Source organism: Ovis aries, chromosome 8 (genome assembly GCF_016772045.2).
Source record: "Ovis aries strain OAR_USU_Benz2616 breed Rambouillet chromosome 8, ARS-UI_Ramb_v3.0, whole genome shotgun sequence".
Taxonomy (NCBI): Eukaryota; Metazoa; Chordata; class Mammalia; order Artiodactyla; family Bovidae; genus Ovis; species Ovis aries.
The window spans coordinates 85,901,924-85,925,492 of record NC_056061.1 but is presented as its reverse complement, the minus strand read 5'-3'; the positions used below and the strand labels follow the sequence as shown (position 1 = coordinate 85,925,492).

Genomic DNA, 23,569 nt, shown 5'->3' with positions numbered 1-23,569 from the left:
CATCCTCTGAAGTAGGAAATGGCAACCCACCCCAGTATCCTTGCCTGGAGAATCCCATAGACAGAGCAGCCTGGCGGGCTACGGTCCATGGGGTCACAAAGAGTCAGATACAGCTAAGCAGCTGAGCACACACGCAGTAGTTAATAGACAGGCCTTTGGCACTGTCATACACAAAGCACTAGGGGGAACTGGAATCTTTTTTTTTTTTTTTTTTTTTTTTACATTTCTGAAGGTGAATTTTGAACCTTACATACTTTGCTTGTGCTGGCCTTTAGAAAATGGAAATTAAAATATTTCTCAACTCTTTTATTCCCTGCCTGTTGCAACTTTTCCTGCTTTCCCTCCCCATTGGTAATTTATAAAATATGGTCTTAATTTTATAAATACTGGTCTTCTAGCTATTTTTCTGCCTCCATGAGTATAGGCTTATTGTTTGTCAGTTGATTGATAGATTGATGGTACTTTGGAAAATCAGGCTTAGAATAAAAAAAAAGGGGGTGTATATATTGCCTGTGGCTAGTAGCACTCCTTATTCATTTCCTTCCCCATCTTGGCTGCGTCTCAATTCTCCCTTCCCCCTAAACTAGACTGTGGCTGCCTCATGTGCTTAGTACTTTTCTTCTTCTCACTGAAGTGCAGTGTAGTGGCATTAATGGTTTCCCTTCATAGGAGTTTCACTATGGGGGAAGTGGAGCTGAAGAGTAACATTTTAATTTTATGTTGAGGCCCAATAGGAGAACTCATAGGTTTAGATTCTAGAAGGTAGGGAAATTACCCTGGTTTTTACGTTCTCATGTTAATAATTTTTTATTGCTTGTCAAAGAATCTAGGATGAGTAGCTTCAACACTAGAACATCTATGTAAGTTCATACTGGAACATTAAGTGTAGGGATGGTTGCCCTAACTGGGCTTTATATCAAGTATCATGAGTGGTTCTAGCCAGAAATAAGTATGTTGGATCTGGGAATTGATATTTACTCTCCGTTCAGTTCAGTCACTCAGTTGTGTCCAGCTCTTTGCGATCCCATGAATCGCAGCACACCAGGCCTCCCTGTCCGTCACCAACTCCCGGACCTTGCTCAAACTCATGTCCATTGAGTCGGTGATGCCATCCAACCATCTCATCCTCTGTCATCCCCTTCTCCTCCTGCCGTCAATCTTTCCCAGCACCAGGGTCTTTTCAAATGAGTCAGCTCTTCGCATCAGGTGGCCAAACTATTGGAATTTCAGCTTTAACATCAGTCCTTCCAATGAATATTCAGGACTGATTTCCCCTAGGATTGACTAGTTGGATCTCCTTGCAGTCCAAGAGACTCACAAGAGTCTTCTCCAACACCACAGTTCAAAAGCATCAATTCTTCAGCACTCAGGTTTCTGTATAGGCCAACTCTCACATCCATACATGCCTACTGGGCAAACCATAGCCTTGAGTAGATGGACCTTTGTTGACAAAGTAATGTCTCTGCTTTTTAATAAGCTGTTTAGGTTGGTCATAACTTTTCTTCTAAGGAGTAAGCGTCTTTTAATTTCATGGCTCCAGTCAGCATCTGCAGTGATTTTGGAGCCCAGAAAATAAAGTCAGCCACTGTTTCCACCGTTTCCCCATCTATTTCCCATGGTGATGGGACCATATGCCATGATCTTCATTTTCTGAATGTTGAGCTTTAAGCCAACTTTTTCACTCTCCTCTTTCATTTTTATCAAGAGGCTCTTTAGTTTTTCTTCACTTTCTGCCATAAGGTGGTATATCTGCATAAGGGTGGTGTATCTGAGGTTATTGATATTTCTCCCAGCAGTCTTGATCCCAGCTTGTGCTTCTTCCAGCCCAGCGTTTCTCATGATGTACTCTGCATATAAGTTAAATAAGCAGGGTGACAATATACAGCCTTGACGTAGTCAGTTTCCTATTTGGAACCAGTCTGTTGTTCCATGTCCAGTTCTAACTGTTGCTTCTTGACCTGCATACAGATTTCTCAAGAGGCAGGTGAGGTGGTCTGGTATTCCCATCTCTTTCAGAATTTTCTGCAGTCTGTGGTGATCCACACAGTCAAAGGCTTTGGCATAATCAATAAAGCAGAAATAAATGTTTTTCTGGAACTCCGTTGCTTTTTCAATGATCCAATGGATGTTGGTAATTTGATCTCTGGTTTTTCTGTCTTTTCTAAAACCAGCTTGAACATCTGGAAGTTCATGGTTCACCTATTGTTGAAGCCTGGCTTGTAGAATTTTGAAGATTACTTTACTAGTGTGTGATGAGTACAATTGTTCGGTAGTTTGAGCATTATTTGGCATTGCCTTTCTTTGGGATTGGAATGAAAACTGACCTTTTCCAGTCCTGTGACCACTGCTGAGTTTTCCAAATTTGCTGGCATATTGAGTGCAGCGCTTTCTCTACTTAAAATCTAATAAGTTAGCCAGTTAATGTATCGTGGGTGCTGTCAGAAGACAAAAGACTCACGGATCAGAGACAAAGGACCTCGTCACTCATGGTGCAGCAGGCTGCATACATGTTGTCCTATTGGCAACAGTTCCCTTTGCCCAGATATGGCCCAGAGGAATGTGAGATGGCTCAAATGAATGCCAGGCATGCAGTGGATTTGCATTGCTTTTCATGACCTGATGACTGTTTATAAAGCTTGAAATATCCACCGCTATTACGGCAAGCATAAATGAACCTTCTCACTTATTTTGTTTACTTGGTGCACAGCTGGATTGTCACTAAGTATATAGAAAATTAAATGTAGTAACAATTCTTGTTAGATTTTTTAGTTTTAAAATATGTGCTCTTGTATTTGTCCTATCTGAATCCATAAATTGATCATTTCTTTGGGTTATTTTCCCCTTCAGGAGGAGAATATATTACCAAAAAATAGTGATGCTGTTTCTTTAATATCAATAAATTGAAATGGAATGTTTGTGGTTTTCTCAAAATCAATCCAGAGATACCCAAGTGAAACCATCTGTTTATTTTAGTCCTTCATGTTGAATAATCTTTCTAAAAATGTATTCCTTTCTCCTGCCATGGTAAAAATAGTAGACTGAATGTAATTGTATATTGCACCATTCAGAAAGTATCTTTTATTATCTTAGAATTATCAGTTATCATTCAAAATATTATAAGTGTAAAAAAAAGGTAGATTAACTTGGATGCTTAGTGACTCCATAACTTAACGTGAATACTTTTTTTGCTTAATAAACAATATTTATATGTTATATATCCTGAAAATGTGGCTGTTAGATGACTTTTCCATTCCAGTAGCCATTAGTTACTGCTTGATGCAGAAAACTTTGCTTTCTGGGTTAGGAAGCATCCTTTATATTTATGAGAATTCTAACACACAGTTTAATGAGCTTTTTTATATTCTTTTCACAGTTGTTTTTCTTACAGAAGTAATATTATGTAGAAAAACCCCTTTAAAATTCTTGACCCAAGGATAAAATTATCTGGATTATTTTACTCTTTCCCTGTGACAGCAAAATAAAAGATATGTTGTTTTCACATATACAGAATTCGTCAAGTATGATTGGTAGGATAATATAACATTGAGCTCTTACTGTGTTCTTAAGAATATATCCACATACACATACCTGTATATGCATATGTATGTATATGATAGCTTGTTTATATTTTGTAAATGGAAGAGATAGTGACATGGGGAAAAATAATTCCCAGTGTTTACCGAGAGTTATGTTGTGTGTTATATTTTAAGTGGTGTACCTGCATTATGCCGTTTAATCTTCACATCATCTTGTGACCAGTATGGTCCCCGTGATACCGAGGAGGACGCTGAGGCTGTGAGGGCTGAGATCACTGGTCCAGGGTGATAGGGAGTGGCTGGTGGAGCGAGGATGTGAGCGCGGGTGGCGCGTCTGTGCAGCTGCTGGGCTTGGGTAACACCACCACCCACATTCACGCTGCGCTCTCTTTTGTTTCCCCAATTCCCATTCCAGGTCTCCTCTATTTCTTCACTAACAGAACCCTCCCTGCCTGCCTCCTGAATCTAGTGTAGAGGCTAAAATAGCAGATGAAGCTAAAAAGTTTCTTTGACTTACAACAATTTCCTCCAGAATTATCTTGTTGAAAGTAAATAGCCCATCTGGCTTCCTCTTTTCACAGAGCAAAACTCCTGAGTGAGCTCTGTGACTGAAGCTGGCTGAATTCCACACAGCGCGGCTGTTGGCCCTCGGGAGACGAGCACAATCTGTTTCCTCTATTTCTAATAAAGGAAAAGAGTTCCTTCATTTGCCTCTTTAATTCATCGCTTGCATTTTATGTCCTTCTTTCTCACAAGAGCAGTTTTCCTGCTGTGGTCTCTCTCTCTCTCTAACACAGGTAAAATGAAAACATAATAAACACGTTGGGGTACAAGGACACAACAATGAAATATCATTAAAACTTGCATTTTAAGACCCTTGCATGAGGTTGTTAGCTGTGTGGCTCCCGTTGATTAGCAGGAGCTGGAGGGGAAGACTGAGAAAGCTGTGTTTCTGCTGCTCTATTCTGTACCTGCTCTCTAAATAAACACAAGTGTTTAGTGTTCTGCTCTAGAATCCACAGGAGTCAAACAGCTAGGCTCTGCACAACCTGTGCATGCCCGTCTGAGTGCCTTAATTTAGCTCTCTCGTTTACTTCTGAGAAGCTACGGGGTCTACCCCTCTGGCCCTGGGAACTACCTTCCTACAGGGCCGACTGAGCGTTACAGAGTAGGGCCTTAAAAACAGAACCCGAGTTTTCTCAGGCCAAGAAGATAATTTGATTCTTTTCATGTTTTCAGAGCAGATAAGAATCTTGTAAACTTTATCAGTGCTTAACTGTATTATTTTAATTTCTAATTTTCTTTTGGAACAAGGTTTCAAGAGGTCATCATACAATGTTTGATGCGTTTCCATGACTGACAGCTGTTCTCCAAACCTCATTATTTTGAGGGAAGCATTCAAAAAAGCCAGTTCCTTGCTTCCAAGAGGCTTGATACTGCTCATTAAATGGCAATACAGAAGAGGGGTATCTAGATTTTATACCCTGGAGCATGAGTTCTTAAAGTACTACCAGATTCGACTTGAATCTGTTTCTGGTCAAGACAGTGGGATCTGCGGCCCAGAATATTTGGACTGGCTCTGTAGGCTAAAGTTTCCATCTATACACCTATGAGTGCAAATGATATTGCCATATAGCTGTTTCTAAAACCATGTTCCTTTTAGTGAGGAAAGAGTTTTCAAGAATATCACTTAAAGAATATCACTTTCAAGCTGTTTCTAAAACCATGTTCCTTTTAGTGAGGAAAGAGTTTTCAAGAATATCCAGGGGAGGAGCTGGTTAAGTGAGGGCCTGACCCCTGACCCCACTTGTTGCTCCCCAGGCCCCACCACGAACGCCCTGTCAGTGCATGTCTGACATCAAGCTTGGCTATGGCTGGTGTGGAGGGCTTCCATCACAGACATTAAAAAGCTGGAAGATAATTTCTAGAACTTGTTTTAAAAAGTCCCTTTTTATTTTAACATTTTTCATTTTTGTTGTTGAAGATAACAAATAAAAAATAAATAAAAGAACATTACAAAGTGATGGCGTGAAGTACATCTTTACCTTTGAAACGCTTCAGTTCCCAGTATGTTTTTGTTTTCTAATATAAATCTCTATACTCTTGGTAAATACAATTATTTGATATAGTTTAAAAGTAGTTAATAAGAATACTGTTTTCCTGGTAGATTTTGCAGTATAAATAAAATATGAAGTCCTTTTGTTTTGCAATTCAAATATCATCTTTGAGCACCCACTGGTGCTGGATTCTACCAGGCCCATTCATATACAATAGTTAATTTAATATTCTTCATGAAATGGCCCTTGGTGACCTCTAGTTTGCCAATGAGGAAATCAAATCTAGCTTTTTTTTTTCTATTCAGAACATGTTTATACACGTTCACAAATATTTATAAAATAGCTTGACTAAAATTTCTTGGTTGATTTATCCTTGAAGACGTCATATTTGGAACTCAGAGTACATTGCTCCTAAAACATTTTCAGGTGTGTCGGTTTAGCAAAACTAGTCCAGTGAGCTTTGACATAGGGTCTAGAATAGCCTGAAGCATTCGTGTATCTAATTATTTTATTGGAAACGTGAGACACAAGACTGAAGCTGGCTGCTTGTGACCTAGTTTCATTCCTGATGCTCAATCTCCCAGGGAGTTTGGGAGAAGACATAGTAGGATTTGTACATGGGGAGGAATGCAGATACAGAGACTTTGGTTTCCTAAAGGATGTTAAAATAGTTTGTTTCTCCAGCGTCCCTCCCAGGGTACTTCCCCTTCTGACCACAGCCTCCCGTGGTCCACCAGTGCCAGGTGGCGCTGGGCCCCTTTTGCCCAGGTGGAGGGCACTGCCAGCTCAGGCAGTTCTGTTAGTTCTGAGAGCCTGGGTGGACACTGTCTTCACCCTTTGCTCTCACTGGTTCACTCTCAGAATCTGTTTTTAAACTCCTCAGTCCTGCTCTCTGATGCTAACTAAAGAGGATACCGGGTAAAGACTGTGAATCTTTGTCCCAAATTTATCCATCCCGAGGCCTTGCTGAACTCTTGAAGTATGTACATGCTAAGTCGCTTCAGTTGTGTCTGACTCTTTATGACCCTAGGGACTGTAGCCTGCCAGGCTTCTCTGTCCATGGGGATTTCGCAGGCAAGAATACTGGCGTGGGTCGCCATGCCCACCTCCAGAGGATCTTCCGGCTCAGGGATTCGAACCCGCGTCTCTTTTGTCTCCTGCATTGGCAAGTGGTTTCTTTACCACCAGCGCCACCTGGGAAGCCTGAACTCTTAAGTTAGGGGTTTGATTATGAAGCAGACCTCTCTTTTCCCAACACTGCCTGTGGCCTCTAGGCAGAAGGGCCGCCACTGTGTTGTGGCCGCTGCAGTCTCAGATCCTGGTTGTCTCAGTTTATCGTGGGTCTCTGCTCGTTTCTGTCTGCGTGACTGTGAAACAGGAGCCTCTGGAAGCCCTGCCTTCCTCACCTGTAAAGTGGAGATAATATTATCTACATCCATGGAGGGCTGCAGGAGTAAATAGGAAGTTCTTAGCCTAGTGCCTGAAAACCTTCTCAAAGTAGACAGTTGGCTTGTGGGAAAGATACAGAGGGAAAAAGAACAAAACTGTTTTATATTAGGTTTCATCTGCATAGCCCTGCTGCTGGAAATGTGCCGGTTTTTCTCTTTTCCAGGCATTAGAAATGTGAATCTGTTTTGGTTTTACCCACAAGATTTAAAATAAAGAACTGAACAGTATAGCTATAAGTTAATGTGAATTAGGACAAGGAATGAATATAAAATGGTAAACTTCAATGTGGTAAAAATAACACCTTAATAAATTTTGTACATGTACTAAAAGTTTATTTTAAAAAGCATGAAGATTTATTTCATTGTGTTATGGTTGATCTTTCATTAGAATTCTCAAACATGTTAGAAGCATTCTAAATGCTGCTTTTCAAATTTTTTCTGTTCAGTAATAAAGAGTCTAATACTAAGTCTAATACTAAAGTCTGTTTTGTTGAAACTCTAGAGAAAGGTTGAACATTTCTTAGTTGACAAATGTTAAAATAAGATTTTCCTAGTAATCCAGGATCTAGAATACTACAGAAATTTATGTAAAATCTTAAGATATGCCAAATATTAAGTGAAATTTGGATCATTTAATTTTTACCTAAATGATTTTAACAGTTGGTTTTTAATATGCCTTTATGGTTTCAGTCAGTCCTTCTAAGTATCAGTCAACAATGTACAGGCAATGAAGCTTTTCTCTGACACTGATTCATTAGGAAAGCTCATTTAAGGAGTTAAACATCTCTCACTTGTCAACAGTGAGATAATTATGCACTATTAATTCTCATGTCATTTCAAAAAGTGCTATTTTAAAACTATTCATTTCATCAATCCTGAGAACTAGGATAAGGTAGACAGCCTGCTGTAAACCAATTTAAGATGTGATTACATTGCTTTCTTCCTGCAATGCAGGAATCAGAAAGTTGATTTAATATGAATACAGCTTTTGAAATGCTTCTTACTTCATTTTAAGAGATGAATATGATTAGGCAGCCTTCAGAGGACAAAGGAGTTGATGTAGGAGAAAGGAGCTTTCATTTATTCTGCCATTTGCAGAATCTAGGTGGTGTGTGGGGAGGGATAAGGAAGAAACGCAGGAAATGGTAGTTTTCTCTGTCGTTTTATCTAAATGAGGCTTTCGTGTGTATCTGCTCTCTGTATATTATTAGCTGAGAATTAGAGTTGTTTAAACTTCTTTGCAATGGCCATCTATGGAGGAACTAGAAAATGATTTTTTTTCAAAATAGAGGACTTTTGTTGTTTAACTACTCAACATTTATTTCAAGGGAACAATTTTAAATAAACCGGAGAATCAATATACCATAAACCATAACAGATATTTAAAAACATTAATTTCAGTATCTTGAAAAATATATGATGCTTGAAGTTCCTTAATCTGCAGACCTTACCTAAATGTTACTGTATAAAATTTTGGTTCTTCAAATTTTTTTTAATTCCTTTTTTGACCTTAAAGAACAATTATCAAGATAATATTCAGCTTTTATTTTAAAGACATCAATATGCAGGAGATAGTTTTACAAAGACATTCTACTATGGTTTTTAAGTACTTTTAAAATAGAAGATACATGGAAATTGTTTATAAATGAGACTGTTCCCCACATGCAGTCATAAGCTTCTATTGGTTTTTATCTTGCAGTGTGTATTTGCGTGGTATGTGAGTGTGTAAGTAAAGAATGAGGCCATATAGCTATAATTTTGCTAGCCCCAAAGATCAGTGATGAAGTCATAACTGAAGTGTTAAAGTTGAGTTGTGCACAAAGACTCTTACTTGTTGATCCTCGGCTTTTCAGAATCAGCTCTCTTACTACGTCGTTTCGAGTCCTTGGTAAATTGACTGGCACACTGGTGTCCTTGACTTCTATAGACGTGGGTTTATTTCCATCACATTTGAAATGATGGATAGTTTATGTAGTTTACTGCTGTAGCAGGGCTTCCCTTGGGGCTCAGATGGTAAAGAAGCTGCCTGCAATGCAGGAGACCCGAGTTTGACCCCTGGGTCAAGAAGATCCCCTGGAGAAGGGAATGGCTACCCACTCCAGTACCCTTGCCTGGAGAATCCCATGGACAGAGGCTACAGTCCATGGGGTCACGACTGAGTGACTGACACTTTCACTTTTCACTGCTGTAATAGGTTTAATTCTAGTGCTGACCCGGTGATCTACTTTTTTAAAGAATGTATCACAAACTAAAACATTACTTTTAAGTTACTTAAACCTCTTACTTTAGATTATATCAAGAATCTGATACAAGTCTACTTCCATTCTTATTTCGTGCCATCTGTGCGTTTGCTAAATATTATGGTATAGGATCTTTTACAGAACTACCTTATAACAGTATCTCATTTAAGCAATGCTTTTTAGGCCAAACCAGTAGCTGTTTTTCTGGTTCATTTCATTTATAATCATATTGAATTTTGGTTTTCTCACCAATTGACACTAAAGAAAAATGACGTAAGTTATTTTTTAAGTTTGCGGGGTATATCTGAATCAATATTAGTCCTCAAATTTTAATGGTTACCACCACTGATTTCTTTATTCAGCAAGAATTTTTATTGATCTCTGAACAGAGCCAGAGGCCAGTGCTATAAGCTAGAACAATTCTAGACACTGATTTTGCTGTTTAGAAGCTTGTGTTTAGTTGGGGAGACAAGCCATATATATATATCAGTTCAGTTCAGTTCAGTCGCTCAGTTGTGTCCGACTCTTTGCGACCCCATGAATCACAGCACGCCAGGCCTCCCTGTCCATCACCAACTCCTGGAGTTCACTCAGATTCACATCCATCGAGTCAGTGATACCATCCAGCCATCTCATCCTCTGTCGTCCCCTTCTCCTCCTGCCCCCAATCCCTCCCAGCATCAAAGTCTTTTCCAGTGAGTCAACTCTTCCCATGAGATGGCCAAAGTACTGGAGTTTCAGCTTTAGCATCATTCCCTCCACAGAAATCCCAGGGTTGATCTCCTTCAGAATGGACTGGTTGGATCTCCTTGCAGTCCAAGGGACTCTCCAGAGTCTTCTCCAACACCACAGTTCAAAAGCATTAATTCTTCGGCACTCAGCCTTCTTCAGAGTCCGACTCTCACATCCATACACGACTACTGGAAAAACCACAGCCTTGACTAGACGGACGTTAGTCAGCAAAGTAATGTCTCTGCTTTTCAGTATGCTGTCTAGGTTGGTCATAACTTTTCTTCCAAGAAGTAGGCATCTTTTAATTTCATGGCTGCAGTCACCATCTGCAGTGATTTTGGAGCCCCAAAAAATAAAGTCTGACACCGTTTCCACTGTTTCCCCATCTATTTGCCACGAAGTGATGGGACTGGATGCCATGATCTTCGTTTTCTGAATGTTGAGCTTTAAGCCAACTTTTTCACTCTCCTCTTTCACTTTCATCAAGAGGCTTTTTTAGTTCCTCTTCACTTTCTGCCATAAGGGTGATGTCATCTGCATATCTGAGGTTATTGATATTTCTCCCGGCAATCTTGATTGCAGCTTGTGCTTCTTCCAGCCCAGCATTTCTCATGATGTACTCTGCATATAAGTTAAATAAGCAGGGTGACAATATACAGCCTTGACGTACTCCTTTTCCTATTTGGGACCAGTCTGTTGTTCCATGTCCAGTTCTAACTGTGGCTTCCTGACCTACATACAGATTTCTCAAGAGGCAGGTCAGGTGGTCTGGTATTCCCATCTCAGAATTTTCCACAGTTTATTGTGATCCACACAGTCAAAGGCTTTGGCATAGTCAAGAAAGCAGAAATAGATGTTTTTCTGGAACTCTCTTGCTTTTTCCATGATCCAGCGAATGTTGGCAATTTGATCTCTGGTTCCTCTGCCTTTTCTAAAACCAGCTCGAACATCTGCACGTTCACGCATCATGTATTGCTGAAGCCTGGCTTGGAGAATTTTAAGCATTACTTTACTAGCATGTGAGATGAGTGCAATTGTGTGGTAGTTTGAGCATTCTTTGGCATTTCCTTTCTTTGGGATTGGAATGAAAACTGACCTTTTCCAGTCCTGAGGCCACTGCTGAGTTTTCCATATTTGCTGGCATATTGAGTGCAGCACTTTCACAGTATCATCTTTCAGGATTTGAAATAGCTTAACTGGAATGCCATCACCACCACTAGCTTTGTTCATAGTGATGCTTTCTAAGGCCCACTTGACTTCACATTCCAGGATGTCTGACTCTAGATGAGTGATCACACTGTCAAGATTATCCGGGTCGTGAAGATCTTTTTTGTACAGTTCTTTTGTGTATTCTTGCCACCTCTTCTTAATATCTTCTGCTTCTGTTAGGTAGCTAATAGAAACATACATCATGAAACATTTTAGGAAAGGAAAAATCAATACAGATTAGAATGAGTGTTTACTAATCAAAACGATGAGCCTTGAATTGGGCCTTGAAGAATGTATAACATTTGTAAAGAACAGGGGTAAAGGATGTGTGATTGATATGAGTGTTTCATGTTGAAGGATGATTAGCAAATGAATCAATTTCAAGTTGAGAATCATACAGAACCAAACTTGGGTAATCTTTGCTGGTATTTTACTTGAATTATGTCAGTTAATTCTCAAAAGATAACCCTCTAGTTTGATGTTGTGGTCACAATTTTTGTATGAAGGAAAGCAAATCCTATACTCTTCCTGGAGGCCTCCAGTCAAGGAAGTGAGTGAAGTTCAGATGTGAATAGTCAAAATCTTTGTGTTATCAAAATTTCTGCTATTTCACTTGTACTGAACTAAAAATGATGGACAAAAACCAAGGATTGTCCTGCTGTTTATGCATATTGAACATACTTGAAATATAAAATCTCTTTTTCTTCTTCCTAAATCAGTTTCTTCCACTTACTTTTGTTAATGGCTTCATTATTCTTTTAATAACTCAGACTTCAGACACTGCAGTCTTAAAATTAGCTTTTATTTCATATTTGACTTTGAAAAATATAACAAGAAATGGACAGAATAGATCACAAATTAAAATATTTAATTTTTAATTATCTGTTACTATAGAATGGCTAAGTTATTGGTGATCTCCAATGTGCTGTGTATACTAATCATATTCCACAATTCACCAGATGTTATCTATTCAGAGTTTCAGCATAGCGTATAGAAGGAATTAATCATTTCTCTAATCCTAGCTTTGTTTATTTTGCTGTGATACAGCGGCAGGGGAGAGGCATGTATTTTTCCTCTAGGGCTCTCCAGGTCGCTCAGGGTAAGAAGTTCACCAGCCAAGCAGGAGGCAAGAGTTTGATCACTGGGTCGGGAGGATCCCCTGGAAAAGGAAATGGCAGTCCACTCCAGTGTTCAGAGGAACCTGGTGGGCTATAGTCCATGGGGCTGCAAAGAGTCAGACATGATTTAGTAACTAAACAGCAGCAGCAGCATTTTTTCCTCCATATGTTAGCATTATATATTGATTTCCATTAATATATTTTTGTGATATTTTTCCCTTCAGTAAGATGTTTAAATGGCAGGGATGATTTTATATACTTCACCCGCATCTTCCTCACGCTTGGTTCAGTGCCTAGTAGTCTAAATGTATCCATTGACTTACATTACCTGAAATGGTCTAAAAAGTTTTATTATTCTATCCCAGTGACTATCTATAGGATATACCAACCATCACTTAATCCTTAACCATACATAGGAGTAATTTAATGATATTTGTAAAATGGCTAACAAAACCTTTTAGTGGACAGTGGAGAGCTCTTCAAAACACGTTCACGTAGGATTGTTTCTGTGAACTCCATCACCAGATCAGGTTTTATGAGTACCACTCTCTGTTCAAGAAATGTGCATAGTAATGTGTATATTCTCGCAGTTCCTCATCTATATTCTAGCAGTTCTAACATACTCTACTTCCAAATATACGGAATTTGTACCCTCCTGGAATCTCCTACCTCAAAGGGAAATAGCTGTAAATCTGGGACATAATACAGAACAACTGACTGAAGGTGATAGAGGGGAAGAGAAGCAGAAAGCCTGGGGGCAAGTGTGTGGCTTGAGGGGAAGGGAGGTGGGGAGCCACAGAAGGAGGTTTGGGTGTCAGTGGATTTTCCCTTGAGGCCAAGTACTTGTGGACACATGAGGTGCAAGAGGAAAAACACAGTCTTTCTGGCCAGGGGCCGCAGAAACGTGAGGCACCTGGGCTTTGGGAGCCACGGTCATTAGGGTTTAGCTGGGATCCTCATGCTGATATGATGGTTCCTGAACACTGGCCAGCACACAAAGTTACCGATAAGAAGGTAAAAGGAGCAAAGGGCTAGTGGCAAAATGCAGCAAAACAGTCCATCCATCCCTTTGTAAAGGACTTCACTACAGCCCACCCATGGTATACTAAGACCAGTAACAAGGACTCTGTTATATGGCCACCTCTGGTTGTGAAATGTAGTTTTTAAAAAAAATCTAGGCCTCCTTCTACCCCTCATTATACCAGGATTCTGTTAAGGAGGGAGAGACAAGGCAACTAGCAGGGTTTGCCATAGTAACAGATACTCTGTCTAAGCTGATCCTCTTCTGGAACCTATTGGCACCTCTGCTGAAATGTTCAAGCAGGGGAGCGAAAGCATTTCCTGTACACCAGCAAGACTTTTACATAGCATATATGTACGTCTGAAGATTTGGGCCAAGTCCCCAAAGTCTCCTGTAATAGCACTTCTCAGGGGCAGCAGGTGAGGCGGCTTAGGACAGAACGCATGTATCAGTCTCCGTTGTCCTCATGGCTCACGAGGTCTGAAAATGACTTCCCTTCCTCAACTGTCTTCTCCTTACCTGTGCTATGATGTGACAGCCTCACTTATCCTATAGAATGCGCTGTGCTGTTCTTAGTCACTCAGTGGTGTCCAACTCTTTGCGACCCCATGGACTATAGCCTGCCAGGTTCCTCTGTCCATGGGGATTCTCCAGGCAAGAATTGCCTGTAGTGGGTTGTCATACCCTCCTCCAGGGGATATTCCCAACCTAGGGATCTAACCCAGGTCTCCTGCGTTGCAGGCAGATTCTTTACTGTCTGGACTACCAGAGAAGCCCATCCTATAGAATATGTAAGATGAAATGAAATAGGATCCAGGAATTTTTAAAATTTATTTTTAATATTTATTTTTTATATCTTATATTTATATTTTATATATTTGTATTTTTATTATTTATATTTTATATATTTTAATTTTAATTTTTAACATCTCCCTTAAGAAATGGTACTATTAGAGTATTGAAAATCTACTAGAAATGGATATGCAAAATTTGATTCTATAAACTTAATAGCTTTTGAAGATTTTCAGTAAGTTTTCAACTTCAATAGAAATTTTAATTATTCCTTCAATAGGTATAGCCCAACTTTTGGGATCTCTTCAAGAAAATTAGAGATACAAAGGGAACATTTCATGCAAAGATGGGGTCAATAAAAGACAGAAATGGTATGGACCTAACATAAGCAGAGATATTAAGAAGAGGTGGCAAGAATACACAAAAGAACTGTACAAAAAAAAATCTTCATGACCAAGATAATCATGATGGTGTGATCACTCACCTAGAGCCAGACATCCTGGAATATGAAATCAAATGGGCCTTAGAAAGCATCACTACTGATGGACATTTAGGTTGTTTCCATGTCCTGGCTATTATAAACAGTGCTGTGATGAACATTGGGGTACATGTGTCTCTTTCAATTCTGGTTTCCTCGGTGTGTATGCCCAGAAGTGGGATTTCTGGGTCATAAGGTAGTTCTATTTGCAATTTTTTAAGGAATCTCCACACTGTTCTCCATAGTGGCTGTACTAGTTTGCATTCCCACCAACAGTGTAAGAGGGTTCCCTTTTCTCCACACCCTCTCCAGCATTTATTGCTTGCAGATTTTTGGATCGCAGCCATTCTGACTGGTGTGAAGTGGTACCTCATTGTGGTTTTGATTTGCATTTCTCTAATAATGAGTGATGTTGAGCATCTTTTCATGTGTTTGTTAGCCATCCGTATATCTTCTTTGGAGAAATGTCTATTTAGTTCTTTGGCCCATTTTTTGATTGGGTCGTTTATTTTTCTGGAGTTGAGCTGCACCAGCAGATGAATGGATAAGAAAGCTGTGGTACATATACACAATGGAGTATTACTCAGCCGTTAAAAAGAATTCATTTGAATCAGTTCTGATGAGATGGATGAAACTGGAGCCAATTATACAGAGTGAAGTAAGCCAGAAAGAAAAACACCAATACAGTATACTAACACATATATATGGAATTTAGGAAGATGGCAATGACGACCCTGTATGCAAGACAGGAAAAAAGACACAGATGTGTATAACGGACTTTTGGACTCAGAGGGAGAGGGAGAGGGTGGGATGATTTGGGAGAATGGGAATTCTAATGTGTATACTATCATGTAAGAATTGAATCGCCAGTCCATGTCTGACGTAGGGTGCAGCATGCTTGGGGCTGGTGCATGGGGATGACCCAGAGAGATGTTGTGGGGAGGGAGGTGGGAGGGGGGGTCATGTTTGGGAACGCATGTAAGAATTAAAGATTTTAAAATTAAAAAAATAAATAAATAAAAAATAAAATAAAATTAAAAAAAAAAAAGAAAGCATCACTACTAATGAAGCTAGTGGAGGTGATGGAATTCCAATTGAGCTATTTCAAATCCTAGAGGATAATGCTGTGAATGTGCTGCATTCAATATATCAGCAAATCTGAAAGACTCAGCAGTGGCCACAGGAGTGGAAAAGGTCAGTTTTCATTCCAATCCCATAGAAAGATAATGCCAAAGAATGCTCAAACTACCGCACAGTTGTACTCATCTCATACGCTAGTAAAGTAATGCTCAAAATCTCCATGCCAGCCTTCACCAATACATGAACTGTGAACTTCCAGATGTTCAGGCTGGTTTTAGAAAAGGCAGAGGAACCAGAGATCAAATTGCCAACATCCACTGGATCATGGAAAAAGCAAGAGAGTTCCAGAAAAACATCTATTTCTGCTTTCTTGACTATGCCAAAGCCTTTGACTGTGTGGATCACCACAAACTGTGGAAAATTCTTTAAGAGATGGGAATACCAGACCACCTTACCTGCCTCTTGAGAAATCTGTATGCAGGAAGCAACAGTTAGAACTGGGCATGGAACAACAGACTGGTTCCAACTAGGAAAAGGAGTACGTCAAGGCTGTATATTGTCACCCTGCTTATTTAACTTATATGCAGAGTACATCATGAGAAATGCTTGGCTGGATGAAGCACAAGCTGGAATCAAGATTACTGGGAGAAATATCAATAACCTCAGATATGCAGACGATACCCTTATGGCAGAAAGTGAAGAAGAAGTAAAGACGCTTACTCCTTGGAAGAAAAGTTATGACCAACCTGGACAGCATATTAAAAAGCAGAGACATTACTTTGCCAACAAAGGTCCGTCGAGTCAAGGCTATGGTTTTCCAGTAGTCATGTATGGATGTGAGAGTTGGACTATAATGAAAGCTGAGTGCTGAAGAATTGATGCTTTTGAACTGTGGTGATGGAGAAGACTCTTGAGAGTCTCTTGGACTGCAAGATCAAACCAGTCCATCCTAAAGAAAATCAGTCCTGAATGTTCATTGGAAGGACTGATGTTGAAGCTGAAACTCCAGTGCTTTGGCCACCTGATGCGAAGAGCTGACTCATTTGAAAAGACCCTGATCCTGGGAAAGATTGAGGGCAGGAGGAGAAGGGGACAACAGAGGATGAGATGGTTGGATGGCATCACCAACTCAATGGACATGAGTTTGAGTCAACTGTGGAGTTGGTGATGGACAGGGAGGCCTGGCATGCTGCAGTCCATGGGGTTGCAAAGAGTCGGACGTGACTGAGTGACTGAACTGAATTGAACTGAACTTTTTGTTGCTGTAACATACATAGAAAATAAGATAAAGCTATTTTTATACTATTGATATTTGTTTCTGTTTAATTTTCTGCTATAGTAAGTATAAAACATTTTCCTTATCAATAATGTGAAGGCTGTACTGAATTAGAGAGAGTAGTATAATGAACTCTCTTATACCAGTCACCCAACTTTAATAACTGTCAGCCCATGTCTGATCTTTTTCATCTAATGGGTGAAATTAGCCACACTCTCACCCCAGCACCTGGATGTTTGGAAGAAAACATCTGGATTCTGAGTTGAACAAAGGATCTTTTGTTAAAAAATTAAGAGATGGTAGAACATAATTGAATACCAATTTGATATTAAGGAAATATTTTAAAAACTTTTAGATGTGTAATATTGGAGAAGGAAATGGCAGCCCACTCCAGTGTTCTTGCCTGGTGAATCCCAGGGACGGGGGAGCCTGGTGGGCTGCCACCTATGGGGTCACATGAAGTCAGATGTGACTGAAGCGACTTAGCAGCAGCAGTAGCAGATGTGTAATGATGTTCCAGTACACTTTAGAAGAGTCCTTCCCTTTTAGAGATATATTCTGAAATATTTATGGATGAAAAAAAGTGTAATCTTCGAGATGGAGCTTCTTTTAAAAAATCCTTGCTGTCACAAATCATTTGAATAAACAACTCAGTGAATTCAGGATCTGATTTCTTCACAACAAATGAATGCTCTTCCAAAAGTCCTTTCCATTCCCAATCACTAAAGCCTAATCAGGGGCACAGGAAAGATCCATCAACTTCTAAATCAAAAGTTTCAAGTAGAAACCCACAAGGGAAACAGGGCTTGAACTTGGTGTTCTTCTTCCTCTCAGAAGCCTGGGCTTTTCTCATATAGTCAGAACCACATCTTGCTAAGGATTCAGCATTGAACTCCTTGGCCTAAAAAGCCAGGATTTTAATGATCTAGCACTCTGTGTTTTCCTGATTTTTTTGTCTTCATGATATTTAGCAATCCTTACTACGGGGATATATTGTGTCCTTCATTTTTATCCTCTATCATTTTTTTCTTTCACTGTGCCCCTTCCTCGCTCTTCCCCTCACTAGAACCTGCTACCTGTTGCCCCCTGTCCTCACTCCAGTCCTCATTACCTGTTGTTAGTTCATTTGTAGGAGAGAAAAAATAACATTTACCAAACACATGCCAGACACTGGTTGGGTAGGGAGATGCTTATTTAATCTTCCGAATAGCTGTGCATTCTGCATATCCCAGTTGTGCAAAAAATGTATGTTTGGTTCAGAGAGACCACAACTGCCCCCAAATCAGCAGTTAGTTGTTAGCCATGATTTAAACTCTATCATAGTTTCTCCTACTCTAAACTCTATGAACTTCCAATTTTACTATGTTTTATTATTAGTACTTTTTTTTTGCTACATTAGAGGTCATATTTTATTAGTCATTCTATTCAAAATGTTTTTAAAATAAAATTGCTTCTGAAAATTAAAAGTGTATTGCATCTCTGACTTTAAAGAATTTTCTTTAAAAAAAAATTTTTCATTATGTATTGAGGTATAGCCAATGAACAGTGTTATGATAGTTTCAGGTGAACAGTGAAGGGATTCAGCAATGCATATACATATATCCATTCTCCCCCATTAATACTGTTTAATATTCCTACATATTGCTTAAGGTGTTACTTACTCAGTTGTGTCTGACTCTTTGCAGCCTCATGGGCTGTAGCCCACCAAGCTCCTCTGTCCATGGCATTCTCCAGGTAAGAATACTGGAGCGGGTTGCCATTCCCTTCTCCAAGGTTCTTCCTGACCCAGGGATCAAACCTGGGTCTCCCGACTTGGCAGTCAGATTGTTTACTGCTTGAGCCACCAGGGAATTCTTTGTTTAATTTGCGTAGTTATAACCTGATTTATAACTCAGGCCCACGTGTAGTTTGTTCACTCAGAATTCATTTCCTAAATTATGACAGATCATTGGGAGCCTCTCTGACTCAGCTTTACGTTGTTCTCTTTAAATGTATAACGACGTGGCTGGGTAATCAACAAATATCCATTTCCAAAGGTCAGAAATAATACTGAACAGCATAGTTTTAAGAAAAATTTCCTGTTGAATTGATGGGACAGTGAGTAAGGAAAATACACTGTAGGAGCAAAGACAGAGAATGTTTTTACAGATCTAATTTTACAAAGAAAGTCATGTCCTGGCAGCATTTTTTAATGGGGCTATAAATTTAGTAATATTTCAGTGGCAATAACAGGATGTTAAATATGACTCTTCGTTCCTGAAATTTTAGGTTTTCTTAATGATAGTTGCCATTACTGAGAGCAACCAACCTTGAGAATGTATTTAACTTAGATTTTGAAGCAATGCATGTTATGACTTCAATTTCTGTGACCCAGAAATATTGACGTGCTAATTTTCTGAGTTAAAAACTTTCTTTTTTATGTTTTTGTCCTTGCTTAAATGGGCAAATGCTGGCTAAATGTCTTGGAGAGTACAGTATTTTTATGAAATGACAAGAAGTATTGATTTACCTTATTCTTCTTCCCTCAAGCAGAACAGCCATAAAATATGTTCAATTTCTTCTCATTTCTGTCTGCAGATTACACTGACTTGTGGTGTAGAGGACAGGTATGGATGTGATAGGAGCATATTGACAGTTACTAGAATTTGACTTTAAAGCTTTAGAGCTAAAAAGCATACTTGACAAATCCATCTACAGCATTATTCACTTAATTGTTGTGGTGCTAAATCTTATTTGTTCGGTATAAAAAATGAATGTGGGCCTAACATAGAAAATCCAGATAAGGACCATTTTTTTTGGACTGAAACTTCACATTTAACATGAAACCTGCTTTGGAACTACTTTGGGAAACTATTCCACGTGTAAATGTATCATTAAATTAAAAATAAAAAGTATCATCAAATGAAATCAATTTTTAAATCAGGTTAAAAAGTTCTGTACTAGACACTCATAACGTTTTTAAAGGATGAAGGTTCACATTTAACTTAAATTGACTCGTGTGTAATTTTCAGGGCTTCCCCGATGACTCGGATGTAATTTTCAACTGTGCTAACTGTTCTTAGGTTAGTCACAGGTAAACGAATTCTTCCCGGACTGTAATTTCTCTCGGGGAATGACACATCTTAATTTTGAGTAACTCTGAGTGGGTCTCTAAGCTTAGAGGTGCCCATCTGTTCATTTGCTTCCAGGAGCATTAACGCTGGCAGGCAGGTTTCCAAACGGCTGCCGTAAAAGACTTGCATCCTGTATGCTTATTCTTTATACTTTTGATTCTGCTTCTGGAGCCTGTTCTTCTGCCACTTGCCATGATTATCACCCGCATCTCTGGCCTGTAGAACGAGAGAAACAATCACGATTAAGCTCCCGATTGCAGCTATTGACAGAAATGCCTACCAGGGCTCCATATTTCCTCTTCTACATCTAAAAACACCAAGTTGCTCCATTATTTATCCCTGGAAGTGCACAAGGTCAATAGACCCCTTTTTTGTATATTCAGTAATTTTTATGTGTCATATTAAAAATTCATGTGCAAGTTGAAATAGCTGATTTATTCCTGATATTTACCTCCTGTTTGAATGATTGTTCAGTCACTATACACCTCCTCAAATGGCTCTTTTTAAAAGGCTGCAATTAAGCTTTTAGAGAGAGCACCAGTATTTTTGAGATCTGGATTGGAGGATTTGAATATTTGAGGAATCTGTGTTTATGTGGGGTTTCCCTGGTGGCTCAGACTATGAACAATCTGCCTGCAATGCCAGAGACCTGGGTTCTATCCCTGGGTCAGAAAGATCCCCTAGAGAAAGGAATGGCTACCTACTCCAGTATTCTTGCCTGGAGAATCCCATGGACAGAGGAGCATGGCAAGCTCCAGTCCATGGGGTCTCAAAGAATCAGAAACAGCTGAGAGCCTAACACTTTCACTTTGGGGCTTCCCAGGTGGCAGTAATGGTAAAGAATCTGCTTCTCAATGAAGGAGTCATAAGAGATGCGGGTTGGATCCCTGGGTCCGGAAGATCCCCTGGAGGGAGGGCATGGCAACCCACTCCAGTATTGCCTGGAGAATCTCATAGACAAAGGAGCCTGATGGGCTGTAGTTGTTACAGTCACAAAGAGTCAGACACAACTGATGTGACTTAGCAGGCACGTGTTTTAAGTAATTAAAGCTTCTTAGAAGCAAAAAAAAAAAAAAAAAAGCTAGTTATCAGCATCTCGTATTTTGGTGACAGAGGGGTGAAGTCTACTGGATGGAGAATCTCCTTTCCCAGGTTGAGTGCCTTTCGAACGTTTGGGGCAGAGACCATTGTCAGAAGTGGTGATGGCTCCCCTGCTGTTCCCAGCACTTTCACTGGTCTTGGACTGCTTTGGTGCACCTGTTCACTGTTGACCCAAGACCATGTTGAAAGAAAAACCTGAAGATAAACTCTCATTATCCTTTATTGCCCTAAGTAGGACGGATAAACTGCTTCTTTGATTCTTCAGTTCATGTCAGTCACTCAGTCGTGTCCGACTCTTTGCGACCCCATGAATCGCAGTACGCCAGGCCTCCCTGTCCATCACCAACTCCTGGAGTTCATTCAGACTCACGTCCATCAAGTCAGTGATGCCATCCAGCCATCTCATCCTCTGTCGTCCCCTTCTCCTCCTGCCCCCAATCCCTCCCAACATCAGAGTCTTTTCCAATGAGTCAACTCTTCCCATGAGATGGCCAAAGTACTGGAGTTTCAGCTTTAGCATCATTCCCTCCACAGAAATCCCAGGGCTGATCTCCTTCAGAATGGACTGGTTGGATCTCGTTGCAGTCCAAGGGACTCTCAAGAGTCTTCTCTAACACCACAGCTCAAAAGCATCAATTCTTCGGCGCTCAGCTTTCTTCACAGTCCAACTCTCACATTCATACATGACTACTGAAAAAACCATAGTTGACTAGACGGACCTTTGTTGGCAAAGTAATGTCTCTGCTTTTGAATATGCTATGTAGGTTGCCGATAACTTTTCTTCCAAGGAGTAAGCATCCTTTAATTTCATGGCTGCAGTCTCCATCTGCAGAGATTTTGGAGCCCCCCAAAATAAAGTCTTGACACTGTTGCCACTGTTTCCCCATCTATTTCCCATGAATTGATGGGACTGGATGCCGTGATCTTTGTTTTCTGAATGTTGAGCTTTAAGCCAACTTTTTAACTCTCCTCTTTCACTTTCATCAAGAGGCTTTTTAGTTCCTCTTCACTTTCTGCCATAAGGGTGGTGTCATCTGCATATCTGAGGTTATTGATATTTCTCCTGGCAATCTTGATTGCAGCTTGTGCTTCTTCCAGCCCAGTGTTTCTCATGATGTACCCTGCATAGAAGTTAAATAAGCAGGGTGACAATATCCAGCCTTGACGTACTCCTTTTCCTATTTGGAACCAGTCTGTTGTTCCATGTCCAGTTCTAACTGTGGCTTCCTGACCTGCATATAGGTTTGTCAAGAGGCAGGTCAGGTGGTCTGGTATTCCTGTCTCTTTCAGAATTTTCCACACTTTATTGTGAAAAATTCACACAGTCAAAGGCTTTGGCATAGTCAAGAAAGCAGAAATAGATGTTTTTCTGGAACTCTCTTGCTTTTTCCATGATCCAGCGGATGTTGGCAATTTGATCTCTGGTTCCTCTGCCTTTTCTACAACCAGCTTAAACATCTGGAATTTCACAGTTCACGTATTCTTACAGCTCCATGATGAATGTTTTGGTGGCTCACCAGTTGTACCTGGCCTGGGTAAGGAGGTCCCTGGAACATACTTTCATGAGGCTACATGCGGACACAGTTCAGTCTATAAGTCTGGGACAGTAGATAACACTCAGGATTCTGAAGGTCTCACTTAGATACATCTTTTCCTGGAGGCAGTGGGAACCAGAAGATGCAGTGTCTCTGTTTTGGGGATCATTACTATTTCTCTTCTGACACACCCCACTTCTGACACATCCTTAAGATTCCCTGGTAGCTCAGACAGTAAAGAGTCTTCCTGCAATGCAGGAGAACTGGGTTCAATCCCTGGATTGGGAAGAAGGAAATAGAGAAGGAAATGGCAACCCACTCCAGTATTCTTGCCTGGAGGATCCCATGGACAGAGGAGCCTGGCGGGCTACAGTCCCTGGGGTTGCAAAGAGTCAGACTTGACTGAGCGACCTCACTTTCACTTCCCTGTCTCTGCTGCTGATTCTTCTGACTGTGCTGGCTTTCTCATCCCCTTCAGATCAGAGCTCTACAGTATGGAATAGTGAGCTGATAGTGACTCACAAAGTGAACTTAGCCAGTTATAACTAGTTTTTATCTTTTAATGGAATAGAATAGAAAAGAGTAGAGTAGAAAGGAGAGAGTTTCTCATCTATGAAGGTCTGTATGGTTTCTTGAAGCTGTGATTTCACTTAGAGACCTATATGTATTTATCGGGTCTTGATGTAAATTGCGCTTCTTACTGTGTTTTGTGTTTTAAAAACTAAAAGCCGCTGCTTTAGATGTACATGCTCTTTTCATTGATTTGACCAGTGTTTGGGTCCAGTCTTACTGAACCTACCACTAATATTTGTCAATACAGCCACTGTAAGAAG

General features: G+C 40.0%; 1 protein-coding gene across 3 annotated transcripts in view; it reads left to right on the top strand.

Moving 5' to 3' along the window:
* The window catches only part of PRKN (parkin RBR E3 ubiquitin protein ligase), a 1,230,807-nt gene that overhangs the window by 12,526 nt on the left and 1,194,712 nt on the right, over positions 1–23,569 (top strand). The window lies entirely within an intron of this gene.